The following is a 22,342-nucleotide window of genomic DNA, read 5'->3' as shown; positions in this document are numbered from 1 at the left end:
TCAGATACAAGGCTAGTATCCAAAATCTATAAAGAACTTATCAAACTCAACACCCAAAGAACAAATAATCCAATCAAGAAATGGGCAGAAGACGTGAGCAGACATTTCTGCAAAGAAGACATACAAATGGCCAACAGACACATGAAAAAGTGCTCAACATCGCTCGGCATCAGGGAAATCCAAATCAAAACCACAATGAGATACCACCTCATACCAGTAAGAATGGCTAAAATTAACAAGTCAGGAAATGACAGATGTTGGAAGGATGCAGAGAAAGGGGAACCCTCCTACACTGTTGGTGGGAATGCAAGCTGGTGCAAGCACCTAAAACAGTATGGAAGGTCCTCAAAAAGTTGAAAATAGAGCTACCCTATGACCCAGCAATTGCACTACTGGGTATCTACCCCAAAGATACAAATGTAGGATCTGAAGGGGCATCTGCACCCCAATGTTTATAGCAGCAATGTCCACAATAGTAAAACTATGGAAAGAGCCTAGATGTCCATCAACAGATGAATGGATAAAGAAGATGTGGTGTATATATACAATGGAATATTATGCAGCCATCAAAAATGAAATCTTGCCATTTGCAATGATGTGGACGGATCTAGAGGGTATTATGCTAAGCAAAATAAGTCAATCAGAGAAATATAAGTATCATATGATCTCACTGACATGAGGAATTTGAGAAACAAGACAGAGAATCACAGGGGAAGGGAAGGACAAATGAAACAAGAGGAAACCAGAGATGGAGACAAACCATCAGACTCTTAATCTCAGGAAACAAACTGAGGGTTCCTGGAGAGGAGGGGGTGGGAAGGATGGGATGGCTGGTTGATGGATATTGGGGAGGGAATATACTATGATGAACGCTGTGTAAGACTGATGAATCACAGACCTGTACCCCTGAAACAAATAATACATTTTATGTTAATAAAAAATAATAAAAACCCTATATTTAATTTTGCCTTATATAAGATTGTTTTTTACTATGTTTACATACTATAAATCTCTTGAGAGTAGGAGGCCATGAATCATTCTTCTCTATATTATGTAGAACAGTGTCTTATACAAACTGTCATTAAATATACGTTTGTTGATTAAGTGAGTAACTGTCAATAAATTTAACTTTGAGGAGAGCTCTATTTACTCCCCTGGCGAAAAACATACACTTAAATTCTGGATTTTTGTAATAATAAAACCCTGAATTTAATCAGAACCGGTTGTTCTCTTTAAGTTGTACTCCTTTCTTTCTTTAATTTGTTAATTTTTTTAAAGATTTTATTTATTCATTTGAAAGAGAGAGAATGAGAGAGAGCACATGAGAGGGGGGAGGGTCAGAGGGAGAAGCAGACTCCCTGCCGAGCAGGGAGCCTGATGTGGGACTCGATCCCAGGACTCCAGGATCATGACCTGAGCCAGAGGCAGTCGCTTAACCAACTGAGCCACCGAGGCGCCCTAATTTGTTAATTCTTACAACCCCAAGTCTTTATTCCAGCGAAAGGAGTATTTTTCCCCAAATATTCTATAATCTATCATTTCAATTATACTTTGCACTAAGTAGCATCAAAGTCTTCTTGTCTAAGTTATATGACTATTTTTTTTAATATGACTGGTTTCTGTGCTTACACCATCATATTAACACAGACATGGGACATATAGGAAATATAGGTTGGGGAGTGCCTAGGTGGCTTAGTTGGTTAAGCATCTGCCTTGGGCTCAGGTCATGATCCCATCATCCTGGGATCAGGCCCTGCACTGGGCTTCCTGCTCAGCAGGGAGCCTGCTTCTCCCTCTCCCTCTGCCCCCCTTCATGCTTGCTCTCTCTCTCTTTAGTTCTCTCTTTCAAAAAAATAAATAAAATCTTTAAAAAATTTAAAAAAAGAAGAGTTAAAATGTATAAAAATAATAAATAAAATAAAAATTTGACCCATAATAATTAAAAATAATAACATTCTTTTCATCTCTTTCTCCTCCCTCATCCGCATTCTGGAGCTCAGAATGCTGCATAATTAAAATGTAATATCAAAAGAGAAAAATAATATCATTATATACAAGTTCAAATATTCAAGTAAAGCCCCAATGAACACCATATTCTTTATTTTCTCAAAAGTGCTAACAACAAGAACAGTAATAATACAAGAAACCCACAAAGATGAACCCAAGGCAGTGCTGGCAATAATGAAAAGAAGAACACAATATTGAGGCAATGGCATTAGTGACCTTAGGTATTTACGACTTTGGAAGTGAAGAGAAATGATCAATGCAAAATTCCTAAAGAAATAGGATTTAAGGCCAAAGTTTTCCTCGGTCATTGTTCTCTTTCTTTAACAGTGCCATCAAATTAACTCAATTATGAACATAAAATGTAATAAACTACATTTTTCAATTCAACTTCAAAAAGAATTCAATCAAAAATTAACTCTGAAATGTAAATATAAAATTTTGAATACACACATACATCTTCCAACAGACACCAGTAAAAATGAGATGGCATATTTTCTACAGTTATCAGACATTGAAGTGATATAAAACCAGAACAGCATAATCTTGGAAAGATATCTAATGAAACTTGTGCTTGATTCACTTTGATTCTCTGCTCCTCAAATATGCTTCACAGGGAATTATTGCAGAGTCACATGTGTGATAAGCTCATTTTCTCTTATAACTTTGTCTAAAGCCCACAAGCCACCAAAGTACACCACAATTCCAAAACTCCAAGATCCTAAGATTAAAATTTAAAAAAAAACTAACCAAACCAAAACAATAACAACAACAACACACACACACACACACACACACACACACAAACACACACACACACACACACACACATTCTGTAAGATTCCTTCATGAAGAAAGAAGCACATTCCTCAAGATGAAAAAATTTTCCCATTCACTATACAAACACTGGTCCCAAAGTGCCAACATGCTGAAATCCTGGGAAAGAGGCCCAGGCAGCAAAATAAAATCTCTCATCTCCCTGTGGGTTACAGAACATAAATAACACCAACACAGAGCTAATAAGTGGACTCATTTACCCTTTGCTGTGGCTTTCAGGAAACCTTTCATCAAATTTATTGCCAGAGCTGCTGCACATTATTGTGTTCTTTATTAGGCATTCTTCTCCCTGAAGATTAATTCAGGACTTTATGAAGCTGCATGTTCCAGAGTAATAGATGATTGCAAGTAAGTTAAGAGGTGTCACATTCACATCACTATAGACACATGGAATTGTGTCAAATATCTGATGACATTCTTAACAGTATATTGGCTTAAAGTCGACATGACCATGTCTTAAACTCTCTTTTTGGACCAGTGTCAAAGAATGTTTAGGGGACATTCAGATTTGAGGGAGATAGATAATGCAGAATAAAAACAGTTGTGGTATATTCCCTCAGCTTCATCTATAAGATGATAATACAACTTTTAGGAAAGTGAAATATTCTGTCAAATCACAGGGTTTTATTTCTCATCTCCCTGATATCATCTGTGCCAAAAAACTAGATTGAACTGATAAAAATGAACCAGATGTTTTATATATGTAACTTCTGTGGAGATGAATTAGCACTGGTTTAACTCGTACATCTGAAGCCAACTTTGAATTTACAATAGCATGCTGCCATAAATGACACTGATATTTTTCTACACAATTTCAAATCGAATCCATCCATTCCTTCAACAACTCTTGAGTGCCTACTATGTGTTAGGTACTCTTCTAGGTACTAGGGAAACATATTTTTATTGCAAGAAAGGCTAAGTTGAGTTGATGGTTTAAGTTTTATGTAATGAACAAATTGAAGGTTGATTAAGTTGTTCATTTAAATATTATTTAGCTATTTGCAAACAAAGCTGAATCTAAATCACAAAGCACAATGCTGGGCATTTAATAAATTTAAATTAGCATATTTAACGTAGACTTTTGATAATGTTGCTTGGTCAAATTTACTGGAAATTCTAATTGCTTCTTTTTTTTGTTTTGAAAAATGCTTTGTATATCTTGAGCTCAATGTCAAAATAGTGTTTACGTAATTTTACTAAAATCAATATCTATAGGGCATGCCTTTCATCTTTAGTGCAAATGACATCAAATTAAAGGGGTTATTTAACAAAAACAACACATACATCTAAAAGTACTTACTATGTGACAGACACTGTTGTAAGAGAGAAGAACATGTCCTATGTTTTAGTTTGGTAACTTTGCACTATGAATCTTAGAAATCTGAATTACCTACAGTCATGAGTTCTTGACAGTTTATTCCAGGTGCCCTATACTTAGAAGGCACTTATTTGGAATTAAAACAGAAATCGTACTTTTAACTATTCTCCTAAAAGAGATTCTTGTACAATTATTATTTGTGTAGGGCATAGAGATTTACGCGTTAGCTTTTCTAACTAAATGGACACAGTGATCCCTCTGTAATTCTAAAATTCAATGATTCGTTCACTCACAATTAGAAAAATAGCACCTGCTGGTGAAAATTATGGCCATACAGATAATATGGGATAAGAAGTAAAATTAAAGGGTCTAAAAATGTGCCATAACTAGTCTGAAATAAAAATCTTCATTATTTTCCTTGATTCAGCTTCACCAGAGATAGTAAGCAATACAAACAGGTTGCTTGTGTTTTTCTTCTTAGAATTATTATTTTACAAATTTCCTTCTGCAAATCATTTTCCCCCACAAAACATGTCCATTATTTCTAGAACAGTTTATTCACTGCCCAACAGGAAATAAATAATAGAATGGAGTCTTAAGTTAAAAATAATACAACTGTGTAGAACCATGCTATTTCTATGTGGAAATACACTGGAGCAATATTTGAAATAAGTCTACCCTTTTAATCCCTGCTTCCAGATTTATTTACAAGTATCCTTCATACCATTCTCATCTTAGTGTGGAACATTTTTCTAGGCTAAAACCTCCTAATTAATTTTTATAAGCTTTTCTTGGACAGGCTTACTACCAAAAGTTGTTTGTTAGGCTGTGAATACAATAGGATCACTTTTAGCCTTATATAAGTTTTATTATTTGGTATTTTCAGCTATTTATGGATCAAGGTAGGACAATTTGGCAAAACTTTTTTTAAAACCTTGCACATTTTAGAGCCAACTACATAATTGCATATTCCTTCCTAAGTCTATAATAGCATAACAAAAATCAAAAACAAGCAAACAAACAAAGTCTAAAAAATCCTGGAAAATGGGGCACATTTTTATAAAGGCCTACAAGTTATTCTTGTTGATAAAAATACCATTCAGGTATAACAATTTAATGGGGGGAAATGTGTGAAGCAGCAACAAGATTTTACAGATTCGTACGCAGAAGTGGAGAACATAGAAATCAGTTGTTATACTAACTCTTAATTATTATGACAAATGATTCAACTGAATCATGTCCACTCAATTGAAAGAGCCATTTGATAATAATGCATCGCTTTTATCCTTCAAAAGGAGCAGGAAGACATATGCTACTTGTTTTTTGGAATGGCAAAGTAAGGAACTCAGCAAAAAAACATGATAAAACTGGACAAATTTATCAAAAACTAACATTTCAGGACTCTGAATTGACCAAAGCCATACAAAAAATTGAAAAACGTTTGTTCAAGAAAAGCAACTAAACCTTAATGAGACAATAGGAGTACATGGCAGTTTAATCTGGGGCTGCTCCAATCCCCCAGCCCCAGCTCCACATTGTGATAACTCTCTGAGTGCAAGATAGGCCATGAGGACGTAACAGTCTCATGGTGTAAGGCAGCTGTCTTGATTTAGAGAAAAGAGAATAAAAACTCAATCTCAGAGGTATTGTCAAAGCCAATAGTGATGTTGCTAAAAAACAATCAGGGAAGGTGTTCATCCTTTTCTGAACAGGAAAACTTGTACACCCAGAAAAGATTGACTTTATAAGAATTGACTTGAAACTGACTGAATTACAATGTGTACCCCATCTAAACACAGATGGATTGGCAAAGAGTGGAAATTTTATTCACTTAAGGAGTTTAAGCATAAATTTTAATCAATCACTGGTTTACCACTAATTTATGATGAATCAGAGGTAACTCCTATGAAAGCAGTATTAAAAATAAAATAAAAACGATGAAATAATTTTTAAAAATAGAACAGAGACATCAATGACCACACAGTACATGGGATACAGGAGATACAGACTCTACAGAATTAGCCTAGACAAGATACTAGACAAATAGACCAAACAAAATATAGTAACAACAAGCACCAACAACAAATCCATAGAGGGGATTCAAATCCATAGGCACTGAGTTAATTTCTCTAAAATGATCAGTTTTCAACAAAAAATTTATAAGGCATGCAAAGAAGTAGGAAAATATAACCCATACACAAAGAAAAAAATTCAAGAGAAGCTATCTCTATAATAGTGTCCAGATGTTGGACTTAGTAGAAAAATACTTCAAGGCATCTATTATAAATGTGCTTAGAGACATAAAGAAAACCATTCTTTAAAATTAAAGGAGTATGTGTTGACAATGACTCAATAAGGAATATCAATACAGAGACAAAATATATTTTAAAAAAACATCAAATAGAAATGTTAAAGTTTAATATTACAATAACTGAAATGAGAAATTTACAAGAAGGGCTCAATAGCAGATTTGAGCTGACAGTGGAAATAATCATTGGACTTAAAAGATAAATCAATAAAGATTATCCAATCTGAAGGATAAAGAGAGAGAGAGAAATGAACAGAGCCTCAGAAACTGGCACAAAAACAGACACCTAGATCAATGGAACAGAATCGAGAGCCCAGAAATGGACCCTCAACTCTATGGTCAACTAATCTTCGACAAAGCAGGAAAGAATGTCCAATGGGAAAAAGACAGTCTCTTCAACAAATGGTGCTGGGAAAATTGGACAACCACATGCAGAAGAATGAAACTGGACCATTTCCTTACACCACACACAAAAATAGACTCAAAATGGTTGAAAGACCTCAGTGTGAGACAGGAATCCATCAAAATCCTTGAGGAGAACACAGACAGCAACCTCGTCAAGCTCAGCTGCAGCAACTTCTTCCTAGAAACATCACCAAATGCAAGGGAAGCAAGGGCAAACATGAATTATTGGGATTTCATCAAGATAAAAAGCTTTTGCACAGCAAAGGAAACACTCCACAAAACCAAAGGACAACCAACAGAATGGGAGAAGATATTTGAAAATGACATATCAGATAGAGGGCTAGTATCCAAAATGTATAAAGAACTTATCAAACTCAACACCCAAAGAACAAATAATCCAATCAAGAAATGGGCAGAAGACATGAACAGACATTTCTGCAAAGAAGACATACAAATGGCCAACAGACACATGAAAAAGTGCTCAACATCCCTCGGCATCAGGGAAATACAAATCAAAAACACAATGAGATACTACTTCACACCAGTAAGAATGGCTAACATTAACAAGTCAGGAAATGACAGAAGTTGGCAAGGATGCAGAGAAAGGGGAACCCTCCTACACTGTTGGTGGGAATGCAAGCTGGTGCAGCCACTCTGTAAAAACAGTATGGACGTTACTCAAAAAGTTGAAAATAGAGCTACCGTACGACCCAGCAATTGCACTACTGGGTATCTACCCCAAAGATACAAATGTAGTGATCCACAGGGGCATCTGCACCCCAATGTTTATAGCAGCAATGTTCACAATAGCCAAACTATGGAAAGAGCCCAGATGTCCATCATCAAATGAATGGATAAAGAAGATGTGGTGTATATATACAATGGAATATTATGTAGTCATCAAAAATGAAATCTTGCCATTTGCAATGATGTGGATGGAACTAGAGGGTATAATGCTAAACGAAATAAGTCAATCAGAGAAAGACATGTATCATATGATCTTACTGATATGAGGAATTTGAGAAACAAGACAGAGGATCATAGGGGAAGGGAAGGAAAAGTGAAACAAGATGAATCTGGAGAGGGAATCAAACCATGAGGCTCTTAATCTTAGGAAACAAACTGAGGGTTGCTAGGGGGAGGGGGTGGAAGGGATTGGGCTGGCTGGGTGATGGACACTGGGGAAGGTAGGTACTATGGTGAATGCTGTGAATTGTGTAAGACTGATGAATCACAGACCTGTACTCCTGAAAAAAATAATACATTATATGTTAATTTAAAAAATTAAAAACAAAGAGTCAGAGGCTTAACTGACTGAGCCACCAAGGCGTTCCTGGAGATAGGGGTTTCAGAAAATAATTGAGGTTGAATGAGATGAGAGTAAGATGCTAATCCAGTAGGATTGATAGCCTTCAAAGAAGAAGAAAGTGGAGATCTCTCTCCACATGCACTCACTAAGGAAAGACTATGTGAGCACAAAAGAAGTGGCTCTCTGGAAGCCAGGAAGAGAGATTTCATCAGAACCCAAATATGCAGGCATCCTGATATCAGACTTTCATCCTCCAGGACCATGAGCAAATAAATTTCTGTTGTTTAAGACACGCATTCCATGGTATTTTGTTATGACATTCTGAGTCACCTAAGACATGAACCCTATAGTAACTATTAAGAAAGTAACTTAAAAAGAAAAAAAACAGTAAAAACAAACAAACAAAATTAAATTGGAATTAATGTGGCACAGCAAAATAAAATCTTTCAACAAAATAGAAGTCAATGAAAGAAATGTAGAAACAAAAATGTGAAACATGTAGAAAACAAATAGTAAAATACAGACATAAATTGTCCACAAAATACTATGAAGCTGAATACATAAAGCTTTGAAAAAAATCATTACAGACATGCACCAGGGCTTTGGTAAGTAGCTCCTGCTGAGTCTTAGCCAGACCCTCCCCCAGGAGACTATTGCAGTTGGCCATCCCCTCCTTCTCCATAACCCTGTACAACCAAAAGGCCATGATCAAAAATTCCAGTTTGTCAGAGAAGATGCAACAGGACTCTGTGGAGTGTGCTACTCAGACACTGGAGAAATATAACATAGAGAAAAACCTTGCCTCCCATATTAAGAGAGTTCAACAGTGAGTACAACCCCACCTGGTACTACATTGTGAGAAGGCATTTTGGTGTTAATGTGACCCATGAAACCAAACAGTTCATCTACTTCTACCTGGGCCAAGTGACCATTCCTCAGTTCAAATCTGGTGAAAAGCATGGACTATGTCACACACCCAGTGATCCATCCAAAAACAAGGACTGCAGACTAAATTTCAAATACCAGATGCTAAAATGTTCAGCCTTGCCCAAGGGAACACCTTGATATTTGAGCCTTTATTGTGTTATTTTCTACAGGGCATACTCTATACAAATTTTTTGTTGTTATAAAACAATTAGCAAAACAGCCTACATTTGTATTTATTTTTTTCCTTAAAAATTTTTATTGTTATGTTAATCACCATACATTACATCATTAGTTTGTGATGTAGTGTTCCATGAATCATTGTTTGTGCATAACACCCAGTGCTCCACGCAGAACGTGCCCTCTTTAATGCCCATCACCAGCTAACCCATTCCCCCACCCCCTCCCCTCTAGAATCATCAGTTTGTTTTTCAGAGTCCATCATCTTTATTGGTTCATCTCCTCTCTCCAATTTCCTTCCCTTCATTCTTCCCCTCCTACTATCTTCTTTTTTTTCTTAACATATATTACATTATTCGTTTCAGAGGTACAGATCTGTGATTCAACAGTCTTGCACAATTCACAGCGCTCACCATAGCACGTAACCTCCCCAAAGTCTATCACCCAGCCACTGCATCCCTTCCACCCCACCCCCACTCCAGCAACCCTCAGTTTGTTTCCTGATATGAAGAATTCCTCATATCAGTGAGGTCATATGATACGTGTCTTTCTCTGATTGACTTATTTCACTCAGCATAACACCCTCCAGTTCCATCCACGTCGTTGCAAATGGCAAGATCTCATTTCTTTTGATGGCTGCATAATATTCCATTGTATATATACCACATCTTCTTTATCCATTCATCTGTCGATGGACATTTTGGCTCTTTCCACAGTTTGGCTATTGTGGACATTGCTACTATAAACATCGGGGAGCATGTACCCCTTCAGATCCCTACATTTGTATCTTTGGGGTAAATACCCAGTAGTGCAATTGCTGGATCATATGGGAGCTCTATTTTCAACTTTTTGAGGAACGTCCATACTGTTTCCAGAGTGGTTGCACCACCTTGCATTCCCACCACAAGTGTAGGAGGGTTCCCCTTCTCCGTATCCCCGCCAAAATCTGTTATTTCCTGACTTGTTAATTTTAGCCATTCTGACTGGTGTGAGGTGGTATCTCATTGAGGTTTTGATTTGGATTTCCCTGATGCCAAGCGATGTTGAGCACTTTTTCATGTGTCTGTTGGCCATTTGTATGTCTTCTTTGCAGAAATGTCTGTTCACGTCTTCTGCCCATTTCTTGACTGGATTATTTGTTCTTTGGGTGTTGAGTTTGATAAATTATTTATAGATTTTGGATACTAGCCCTTTATCTGATATTTCATTTGCAAATATCTTTTTCCCATTCTGTCGCTTGTCTTTGGTTTTGTTGACTATTTCTTTTGCTGTGCAAAAGCTTTTTATCTTGATGAAATCCCAATAGTTCATTTTTGCCCTTGCTTCCCTTGCCTTTGGCAATGTTTCTAGGAAGGAGTTGCTGTGGCTGAGGTCGAAGAGCTTGCTGCCTGTGTTCTCCTTTAGGATGTTGATGGACTCCTGTCTCACGTTTAGGTCTTTCAACAATTTGGAGTCTATTTTTGGGTGTGGTGTAAGGAAATGGTCCAGTTTTATTCTTCTGCATGTGGCTGTCCAATTTTCCCAAAACCATTTATTGAAGAGACTGTTTTTTTTTTTTTTCCATTGGACATTCTTTCCTGTTTTGTCAAAGATTAGTTGACCACAGGGTTGAGGGTCCATTTCTGGGCTCTCTATTCTGTTCCATTGATCTAGGTGTCTGTTTTTGTGCCAGTACCATACTATCTTGATGATGACAGCTTTGTAATAGAGCTGGAAGTCCGGAATTGTGATGCCGCCAGCTTTGCTTTTCTTTTTCAACATTCCTCTGGCTATTCGGTGTCTTTTCTGGTTCCATACAAATTTTAGGATTATTTCTTCCATTTCTTTGAAAAAAGTGGATGGTATTTTGATGGGGATTGCATTGAATGTGTAGATTGTTCTAGGGAGCATTGATATCTTCACAATATTTGTTCTTCCAATCCATGAGCATGGAACATTTTTCCATTTCTTTGTGTCTTCCTCAATTTCTTTCATGAGTATTTTATTGTTTTCTGAGTGCAGATCCTTTAACTCTTTGGTTAGATTTATTCCTAGGTATTTTACGGTTTTGGGTGCAATTGTAAATGGGATCAACTCCTTAAATTCTCTCTATTCTGTCTTGTTGTTGGTGTATAGGAATGCCACTGATTTCTGTGCATTGATTTTATATCCTACCACTTTACTGAATTCCTGTATGAGTTCTAGCAATTTTGGGGTGAAGTCTTTTGGGTTTTCCACATAAAGTATGATATCATCTGCAAACAGTGAGAGTTTGACATCTTCTTTGCCAATTTGGATGCCTTTGATTTCTTTTTGTTGTCTGATTGCTGTGGCTAGGACTTCTAATACTATGTTGAATAGCAGTGGTGATAGTGGACATCCCTGCCGCATTCTTGACCTTAGGGGGAGAGCTCTCAGTTTTTCCCCATTGAAAATGATATTCGATGTGTGTTTTTCATAGATGGCTTTTATGATATTCAGGTATGTACCCTCTACCCTACACTCTGAAGAGTTTTGATCAAGAAAGGATGCTGTACTTTGTCAAATGCTTTTTCTACATCTATTGAGAGATCATATGATTCTTGTTCTTTCCTTTGTTAATGTATTGTATCACGTTGATTGATTTGCAGATGTTGAACCAACCTTGCAGCCCAGGGATAAATCCCACTTGGTCGTGGTGAAAAACCCTTTTAATGTACTGTTGGATCCTATTGGGTAGTATTTTGGTGAGAATTTTTGCATCCATGTTCATCAAGGATATGGGTCTGTAATTCTCCTTTTTGATGGTGTCTTTGTCTGGTTTGGGGATCAAGGTAATGGTTGCCTCATAAAACGAGTTTGGTAGTTTTCCTTCCATTTCTATTTTTTGGAACAGTTTCAGGAGAATAGGTATTAATTCTTCTTTAATAAATGTTTGGTAGAATTCCCCTGGGAAGCCATCAGGGCCTGGGCTTTTGTTTGTTGGGAGATTTTTGATGACTCCTTCAATTTCGTTAGTGGTTATGGGTCCGTTCTGGTTTTCTTTTTCTTCCTGGTTCAGTTTTGGTAGTTGATACATCTCTAGGAATGCAGCCATTTCTTCCAGGTTATCTAATTTGCTGGCATAGAGTTGCTCATAATATGTTCTTATAATTGTTTGTATTTCTTTGGTGTTGGTTGTGATTTCTCCTCCTTCATTCATGATTTTGTTGATTTGGGTCATTTTTCTTTTCAATAAGTCTGGCCAGGGGTTTATCAATCTTGTTCATTCTTTCAAAGAACCAGCTCCTAGGTTCGTTGATCTGTTCTACTGTTCTTTTGGTTTTTATTTCATTGATTTCTACTCTGATCTTTATTATTTCTTTTCTTCTGCTGGTTTTAGGCTTTATTTGTTGTTTTTTTCTCTAGCTCCTTTAGGTGTAGGATCAGGTTGTGTATTTGAGACCTTTCTTGTTTCTTGAGAAAGGCTTGTATTGCTATATACTTTCTTCTTAGGACTGCCGTTGCTGCATCCCAAGTTTTTAAACAGTTGTATTTTCATTTTCTTTGGTTTCCATGAATGTTTTAAATTCTTCTTTAATTTCCTGGTTGACCCATTCATTCTTTAGTAGGATGCTCTTTAGCCTCCATGTATTTGAGTTCTTTCTGACTTTCCTCTTGTGATTGAGTTCTAGTTTCAAAGCAGTGTGGTCTGAAAATATGCAGGGAATAATTCCAATCTTTTGGTACCGATTGAAACCTGATTTGTAACCTAGGATGTGATCTATTCTGGAGAATGCTCCATGGGCACCAGAGAAGAATGTGTATTCCGTTGCTTTGGGATGGAATGTTCTGAATATAATCTGTGAAGTTCATTTGGTCCAGTGTGTCGTTTAAAGTCCTTATTTCCTTGTTGATCTTTTGCTTAGATGATCTGTCCATTTCAGTCAGGGGAGTGTTAAAGTCCCCCACTATTATTGTAGTGTTGTCATTCTGTTTCTTTGTTTTTGTTATTAATTGCCTTATATAATCGGCTGCTCCCATGTTAGGGGCATAGATATTTACAATTGTTAGATCTTCTTGTTCAATAGACTCTTTTAGTAGGATATAGTGTCCTTCCTCATCTCTTATTACTGTCTTTGGGTTAAAATCTAATTTGTCTGATATAAGGATTGCCACCCCAGCTTTCTTTTGGTGCCAATTAGCATGGTAAATGGTTTTCCACCCCGTCACTTTCAATCTGGGGGTGTCTTCGGTTCTAAAATGAGTCTCTTGTGACAGCAGATCCATGGGTCTTGTTTTTTAATCCAATCTGATAGCCTGTGTCTTTTGATTGGGGCATTTAGCCCATTTACATTCAGGGTAACTATTGAAAGATATGAATTTAATGCCATTGTATTGCATGTAAGGTGAGATTTCCTGTATATTGTCTATGTTCCTTTCTGGTCTATGCTGCTTTTAGGCTCTCTCTTTGCTTAGAGGACCCCTTTCAATATTTCTTGAAGGACTGGTTTTGTGTTTGCAAATTCTTTTAGTTTTTGTTTTTCCTGGAAGATTTTTACCTCTCCTTCTATTTTCAATGACAGCCTAGCTGGATACAGTATTCTTGGCTGCATATTTTTCTCGTTTAGTGCTCTGAATATATCATGCCAGTCCTTTCTGGCCTGCCATGTCTCTGTGGATAGGTCTGTTGCTAATCTAATGTTTCTACCATTATAGGTCACATATCTCTTCTCTTGAGCTGCTTTCAGGATTTTCTCTTTGTCTCTGAGACTCGTAAGTTTTACTATTAGATGTCAGTGTGTTGACCCATTTTTATTGATTTTGAGAGGGGTTCTCTGTGCCTCCTGTATTTTGATGCCTGTTTCCTTCCCCACATTAGGGAAGTTCTCTGTTATAATTTGCTCCAATATACCTTCTGCCCCCCTCTGTCTTTCTTCTTCTTCTGGGATCCCAATTATTCTAATGTTGTTTCATCTTATGGTATTCTTGTTTCTCAAATTCTGCCCTCATGATCCAGTAGTTTTTTCTTTTATTTCTCCAGAGAGCGTTTCTCTAATAACTTCCATGCCTTTTTCAAGCCCAGCTAGTATCTTTGAAATCATGATTCTGAACTCTAGGTCCAACATCGTACTAATGTCCGTATTGAGTAGGTCCCTGGCAGACAGTACTACTTCTTGTTCTTTTTGTTGAGGTGGTTTTTCCCATCTTGTCATTTTGTCCAGACGAGAATAGATGAATGAGAGGCCAAAATGCTAACAGGGTAACAACATACCCAGAAAATATACTCTAAACAAATCAGAAAAGACCTGAAACCAGTTTAAAAGAAAGAGAAAAAAAAAGAGAGAAAAAAAGAAAAAGATAAAAGCAAACAAAAAGAGAACAAAACAATAAAAAAACAATATGATCAAATATGATCAGGCTGGTGCATAGATCAGTGCCACACACCAGGTTTTCGGTGTATTTTGGTCTGTTAGAAGAAAGTGCCTCCCAAAATTTTAAAGAAAGAAAGACTTATATATGTACAAAATAAGGGTTGATACAATGAAGGGATGGAATATGACTGTAAAGATGAAAATTATAAAAAATTGTATAAAAGGAATTGATAGATAAGAAGTTGTTTGAAAAAAGAAAGAAGAGGATTTAAAAAAGGGGGGGGAAGAGAATGTGATCAGGCAGGAGACTAGAACAAAGCCATACACTAGATATTTAGGGTATATTTTGATCTGGTAGAAGAAACCGTATCTCAAAATTTTATTTTATTTTATTTTATTTTTAAATTTTTTTTTATTTTTGAGAGGAGAGAATGACAGAGAGAGAGAAAATGAGAGGGGTGAGGGTCAGAGGGAGAGGCAGACTCCCTGCTAAGCAGGGATCCCGATGTGGGACTTGATCCCAGGACTCCAGGATCATGACCTGAGCCAAAGGCAGTTGCTTAACCAACTGAGCCACCCAGACGCCCGTATCTCAAAATTTTAAAGAGAGAACAACTTATATATATATATGCCAAAAATAAGGGTAACTACTGTGAAGTGATAGGATATGACTCTAAAAATGAAAACTAAAAAAAATTTTTTTAAAAAGGGATTGATAAGATGTTGGTTGAAAAAGGGAAAAAGAAAAATTCAAAAAAAAAGGACAGTTAAAAAAATAAAAACTAACTTTTTTTTAAGATTTTATTTATTTATTTGACAGAGAGAGAGTGAGAGAACAAGTAGGCAGAGAGGCAGGCAGAGGGAGAGGGAGAAGCAGGCTCCCCACGGAGCAGGGAGCCCGATGCGGGGCTCGATCCCAGGACCCTGGGATCATGACCTGAGCTGAAGGCAGCCGCTTAACCAGCTGAGCCACCCAGGCGCCCCAAAATAAAAACTAACTTTGAGAGACTAAAGAATCATGGTATAAAAGCCTTGAATTCTATGTGTAGTATTCCCCTAGCACTGGAGTTCTGCCATTCTCATTGATCAGTAAACTTGTTCTTGGCTGGCTGTTCTTGCTGATCTTTTGGGGGAGGGGCCTGTTGTCATGGTTCCCAAATATCTTTGCAGGAGGCAGAATTTACATGCCCTTGCCAGTCCAGGCTAAGTAATCTGCTCAGGTTTGCTCTCGGGAACTTTTTTTCCCTGCAAGCTTTCAGTACAGCTTTGGAGGATGACAGTGAAAATGGCGGCCTCCCAATCTCTGCCCCGGAGGAGCCAAGAACTCGGGGCCCTGCTCCTCAGTGCACCCCCAGAGAAAAGCAATCAATCACTCCCATCTCCCCGGCCTCCAGCCGCACTCTGTTCTCACCCGGCCTGTGACAGAGCATTTCTATCTCTGGCACCCAACTCGGTGTGGAGTCTCCAAACCCAGCAGTTCCCTGTGGTGCGCTCCCACACTTCTCCCCCTGGAGGAGGAAGAGGAGACTTCCCGGATCTGCCCCTTGTTGGGTCCCTGCTGTAGGATCAGTGGCCCAACTGTGTCACCGATCACAGTTTATGGCCACCCCTAGCTGAGAGCCCACGCCTAGGCTCCGTCTCTGCAGCTGGCTTTCCCACTTTGATACCCAGGAGCTCTGCTGCACTCAGGCACCTCTGGTCTTTCTTTGACGCCGAGGTCACACTGTCCCGTGAGGGTTCCAACCCCACTTAGCCACTGGAGTGACGTTCCTCAGCCTCAGCGGAGCCAACTTCTAAAAGTTCCAATTTTGTGCTCTGCTGCTCTGTCACTTGCTAGAAGCGGCCGACGAGGCCCCCTCCCCCTCTGTCTATCCTCCCGAATATCGTCTCGGATTCACTTCTCCACATGCCCTACCTTCCAGAAAATGGTCGCTTTTCTGTTCAGAAAGTTGTTGCTATTCTTTTCTTCGATCTCCTGTTGAGTTTGTAGGTGTTCAGAATGGTTTGATCCCTATCCAGCTGAATTCCTGAGACCAGACGAAATCCAGGTGTCCTACTCCTCCGCCATCTTGCTCCGCCCACCTGTATTTATTTTCTATTCTATACTTCTGTCCCATGTTTTTCCTCTTCAAAAGCCATTCCTTCTCAGGGGCACCAGGGTGGCTCAGTTGGTTAAGTGACTGCCTTTAGCTCAGGTCATAATCCCGGAGTCCCAGGATTCAGTCCCACATCAGGCTCCCAGCTTAGTGGGGAGTCTACTTCTTCCTCTGACCCTCTCCCCTCTCATACTGTCTCACACTCTCTTTCTCTCTCAAATAAATAAATAAACCTTTAAAAAAATCCATTCCTTTAAAAAAATAAATGTCAGAGAGGCGCCTGGGTGGCTCAGTCATTAAGCCTCTGCCTTCGGCTCAGGTCATGATCCCAGGGTCCTGGGATGGAGCCCCTCATCAGGCTTCCTGCTCTGCAAGAAGCCTGCTTCTTCCTCTCCCACTCCCCCTACTTGTGTTCCTGCTCTCACTGTGTCTCTCTGTCAAATAAATGGATAAAATCTTTAAAAAATAAAAATAAAAAATGTCAGAGAAGTGAAAATTAAATAAATAAAAAAATAAAAAAAGCATTATATACAATGACCAGTTATCCCTGGAATGTGAGGTTATTTTAAGCTCAAAATATCAATTAATATAATACATTTTATTAATAGAGAAAAGAACAAAACCACATGATTACCTCAATAAGGAGGAAAAAATTTGACAAAATCTAACAATAATTAATAATAAAAACACTCAACTAACTATTCAAGGAAGGGGACTTCATCAACACCATAGAAAACATCTATTAAAAACTTAAAATCAACATCATGCTTAATGATAAAAAGACTGATTGCATGATGCCTAAGATTGGGAACAAAACAAAGATGTCTCCTATGGCTAATTCTTTTTTAAAATATTTTATTTAATTTCAATCAATTATTATTTTTTATAATGTTCAATTAACCAACATATAGTACATCATTAGTTTTAGATGTAGTATTCAACTATTCATTAGTTGCTTATAATACCCAGTGCTCATCCCATCATGTGCCCTCCTTAATGCCCATCACCTGGCTACCCCATCCCCCCACCCACCTCTGTTCCGTAACCCTCAGTTTGTTTCTCAGAGTCGAGAGTCTTTCATGTTTTGTCTCCCTCTCTGATTTCTTCCCATTCCGTTTTCCCTCCTTTCCCTGTGGTCCTCTGCACTATTCCTTATGTTCCACATATGAGTGAAACCATATGATAATTGTCTTTCTCTGTTTGACTTACTTCACATAGCATAATACTCTCCAGTACCATCCATGTCGATGCAAAAGGTGGGAATTCATCCTTTCTGATGACTAATTCCACTGTATATATGAATCACATCTTTATCCATTCATCTGTTGAAGGGCACCTCAACTCCCTCCACAGTTTGGATATTGTGGACATTGCTGCTATGAACATTAGGGTGCAGTTGCCCCTTTGTTTCACTACATCTGTATCTTGGGGTAAATACCTAGTAGTGCAATTGCTGGGTCATAGGGTAGCTCTATTTTCAACGTCTTGAGAAGTCTCCATACTGTTTTCCAGAGTGGCTGCACCAGCTTGCATTCCCACCAGAAGTGTAGGAGGGGTCCCCTTTTCTCCACATCCTCTCCAACATTTGTTTCCTGACTTGTTAATTTTAGCCATTCTGACTGGTGTAAGTTGGTATCTCATTGTGGTTTTGATTTGTATTTCCCTGATGGCTAGTGATGAACATTTTTTCATGTGCCTGTTAGCCATTTGTATGTCTTCTTCGGAGAAGTGTCTCTTCATGTCTTCTGCCCATTTCTTGACTGGATTATTTGTTTTTTGGATGTTTGAGTTTGATAAGTGCTTCATAGATCTTGGATACTAGCCCTTTATCTGATATGTCATTTGCAAATATCTTCTCCCATTCTGTGAGTTGCCTTTGTTTTGTTGACTGTTTCCTTTGCTGTGCAGAAGCTTTTTATCTTGATGAAGTCCCAAAAGTTCATTTTTGCCTTTGTTTCCCTTGCCTTTAGAGACTTGTCTTGAAAGAAGTCTCTGTGGCCGAGGTTGAAGAGGTTGCTGCCTGAGTTCCTCTCTAAGATTTTGATGGATTCCTGTCTCACATTGAGGTCTTTGATCCATTTTGAGTTTATCTTTGTGTATGGTGTAAGAGAATGGTCCAGTTTTATTCTTCTGCATGTAGCTGTCCAATTATCCCAGCACCATTTATTGAAGAGACTATTTTTTCCATCGGATATTCTTTCCTGCTTTTCTGAAGATTAGTTGACCATAGAATTGAGAGTCCATTTCTGGGGTCTCTATTCTGTTCCATTGATCTATGTGTCTGTTTTGTGCCAATACAATGCTGTCTTGATGATTACAGCTTTGTAATAGAGCTTGAAGTCAGGCATTGTGATGCCACCAGCTTTGGTTTTCTTTTTCAACATCCCTCTGGCTATTTGGGGTCTTTTCTGGTTCCATACAAATTTTAAGATTGTTTGTTCCAGCTCTGTGAAAAATGTCGATGGTATTTTGATAAAGATTGCATTGAAAGTGTAGATTTCTCTGGGCAGCATAGACATTTTTCACAATGTTTATTTTTCCAATCCATGAACAGGGAATGTTTTTTCATCGCTTTGTGTCTTCCTCAATGTCTTTCATAGTGTTCTGTAGTTTTTAGAGTACAAATCCTTTACCGCTTTGGTTAGGTTTATTCCTAGGTATCATATGGTTTTTGGTGCTATTGTAAATGGAATGGATTCCTTAATTTCTCTTTCTTCAGTCACATTGTTGGTGTATAGAAAAGCAACTGATTTCTGTGCATTGATTCTGTATCCTACCATGTTGCTAAATTGTAGTATGAGTTCTAGTAATTTTGGGGTAGAGTCTTTTGGGTTTTCCACATAAAGTAGCATGTCATCTGTGAAGAGAGAGTTTGACTTCTTCTTTGCCAATTTGAATGCCTTTTATTTCTTTTTGTTGTCTGATTGCTGAGACTAGTATTTCCAGTACTATGTTGAGCAACAGTGGTGAAATTGGGCATCTCTGTCTTGTTCCTGACCTTAAGGGAAAAGCTCTCAGGTTTTTCCCACTGAGAATTATATTTGCTGTGGGCTTTTCATAGATGGTTTTCATGATATTGAGGTATGTTCCCTCAATCCCTATATCTTGAAGAGTTTTAATTAGGAAAGGATGCTGTACTTTGTCAAATACTTTTTCTGCATCAAATGAGAAGATCATGTGGTTCTTGTCTCTTCTTTTGTTAATGCCATTTATATCACATTGATTGATTTGTAGACGTTGAACCACCCTTGCATCCCAGGAATAAACCCCACCTGGTTGTGGTGCATAATCCTTTTAATGTACTGTTAGATCTTATTGGCTAGATCTTGTTGAGTATTTTGGCGTCCAAGTTCATCAGGGATATTGGTCTGTAATTCTCCTTTTTAATGGGGTCTTTGTCTGGTTTTGGAATCAGGGTAATGCTGGCCTCATAGAACATGATTGGAAGTTTTCCTTCCATTTCTATTTTTTGGAACAGCTTCAGTAGTATAGGTACGATTTCTTCTTTAAATGTTTGGTAGAATTCCCCCAGGAAGCCATCTGGCCCTGCACTCTTGTTGTTTTGGAGGGTTTTGATTACTGTTTCAATTTCCTTGTTGGCTATTGGTCTGTCCAGATTGTCGATTTCTTCCTGTTTCAGTCTTGGTAGTTTATAAGTGTCCGTAAATGCATCCACTTCTTCCAGACTGCCTAGTTTGTTGGCATATAGCTGCTGGTAATAAGTTCTAATAATTGCCTCTATTTCCTTGGTATGGTCATGATTTTTCCCCTTTCATTCATGATTTTATTAATTTGTGTCCTTTCTCTTTTCTTTGGATAAGTCTGGCCAGAGGTTTATTGATCTTATTCTTTCAAAGAACCAGCTTCTAGTTTTCTTGATCTGTTCTACTGTACTTCTAGTTTCTATTTCATTGATTTCTGCTCTAATATTTATTATTTCTCTTCTTCTGCTTGGTTTAGGCTTTATTTACTGTTCTTTCTCCAGATCCTTTAGGTGTAAGTTTAGCTTGGGCACTTGGGATTTTTCTAGTTTTTTGAGAGAGGCTTGGATGGCTATGTACTTCCCTCTAAGGACCGCCTTTGCAGTATCCCATAGGTTCTGAACCAATGTGTTTTCATTGTCATTTGTTTGCATGAACTGTTTAAGTTCTTCAATTTCCTGGTTGATCCATTCATTCTTTAGCAGGATGCTCTTTAACCTCCAACTGATTGAGTTCCTTCTAAATTTTTTCTTGTGATTGAGTTCCAGTTTTAAAGCTTATGGTCTGAGAATATGCAGGGAATAATCTCAATCTTTTGGTATTGGATGAGGTCTGATCTGTGACCCACTATGTGATCTATTCTGGAGAAAGTTCCATGTGCAGTCGAGAAGAATGAGTATTCTGTTTTAGGATGGAATATTCTGTATGTATCTATGAAGTCTATCTGTTCCAATTTGTCCATCAAAGCTCTTGTTTCTTTTTTGATCTTCTGCTTATATGATCCATCTATTGCTGTGAGTGGAGTGTTGAAGTTTCCTACTATTAATGTATTATTATCAATATGATTCTTTATTTTGGTTAATAGTTGGTTTATGTAGTTGGCTGCTCCTACATTGGGGTCAGAGATATTTACCATTGTTAGATTTTCTTGTTGGATAGACCCTTTAAGATTGATATAGTGTCCTTCTGTGTCTCTAACTACAGTCTTTAGTTTAAAATCTAATCTGTCTGATATGAGAATTGCTACCCCAGCTTTCTTTTCAGGTCATGTTGGCATGGTAAATTGTTCCCCATCCCCTCACTTTCAATCTGGTGGTGTCTTTAGGTTCGAAATGAGTCTCTTGTACCCAGCATACGATGGGTCCCACTTTTTTATCCAACCTGAAATCCTGTGTCTCTTGATGAGAGCATTCAGCCCATTCACCTCAAAAGTAAATATTGAAAGATATGAATTTAGTGCCATCATATTGCCTGTGAAATCTCTGTTTCTATAGATTGTCTCTTAATTTCTGGTCTATATTACTCTTGGGGTCTTTCTTCTTTCATGGAATCTTCCTTAATATTTCTTGCAAGTCTGGCTTGGTGGTCACATATTCTTCAGTTTCTGCCAGTCCTGGCAGCTCTTTATCTCTACATCCATTCTGAATGACAGCCTTGCTGGATAAAGTATTCTTGGATGCATGTTCTTCTCATTTAGTACCCTGAATATGTTTTGCCAGCCCTTTCTGGCTTACCAGGTCTCTGTGGACAGATCTGATGTTATTCTGATGTCCTCCTTCTATTCGTAAGAAATCCCTTCCCCCAGCTCCTCTAGGATAGTTTCCTTGCCTCTACAATTTGCAAATTTCATTTTATATGCCAGAGTGTTGGTCTATTTTTGTTGATTTTGGGAGGGGTCCTCTCTGCCTCTTGGATACAAATGTTTGTTTCCTTCCCCAGATTAGGGAAGTTCTCAGCTATGATTTGCTCAAATATACCTTTTTGTCCTCTCTCTCTCCACCCTCTCAGTGATCCCAATAATTCTGACATTGGAACATTTCATGGTGTCATTGATCTCTCTAAGTCTGTTCGAATCTGCTTCTAACTGCCTATCCCTATCTTCCTCAGCTTCCTTCCTTTCTGTCAGCTCATCTTCTGGATCACTAATTCATTCTTCTGCCTCATTTAT

At 38.0% G+C, this 22,342-nt stretch overlaps 1 pseudogene; it reads left to right on the top strand.

Moving 5' to 3' along the window:
* The first annotated feature begins 7,249 nt into the window (after positions 1 to 7,249).
* Positions 7,250 to 9,246, top strand: LOC113930504 (annotated as a pseudogene).
* Positions 9,247 to 22,342: the final 13,096 nt, after the last annotated feature.

The sequence above is a fragment of the Zalophus californianus genome, chromosome X (assembly GCF_009762305.2).
Source record: "Zalophus californianus isolate mZalCal1 chromosome X, mZalCal1.pri.v2, whole genome shotgun sequence".
NCBI lineage: Eukaryota > Metazoa > Chordata > Mammalia > Carnivora > Otariidae > Zalophus > Zalophus californianus.
The sequence above is the reverse complement of the archived record's forward strand: the minus strand, read 5'-3'. Positions and strand labels throughout refer to the sequence as shown.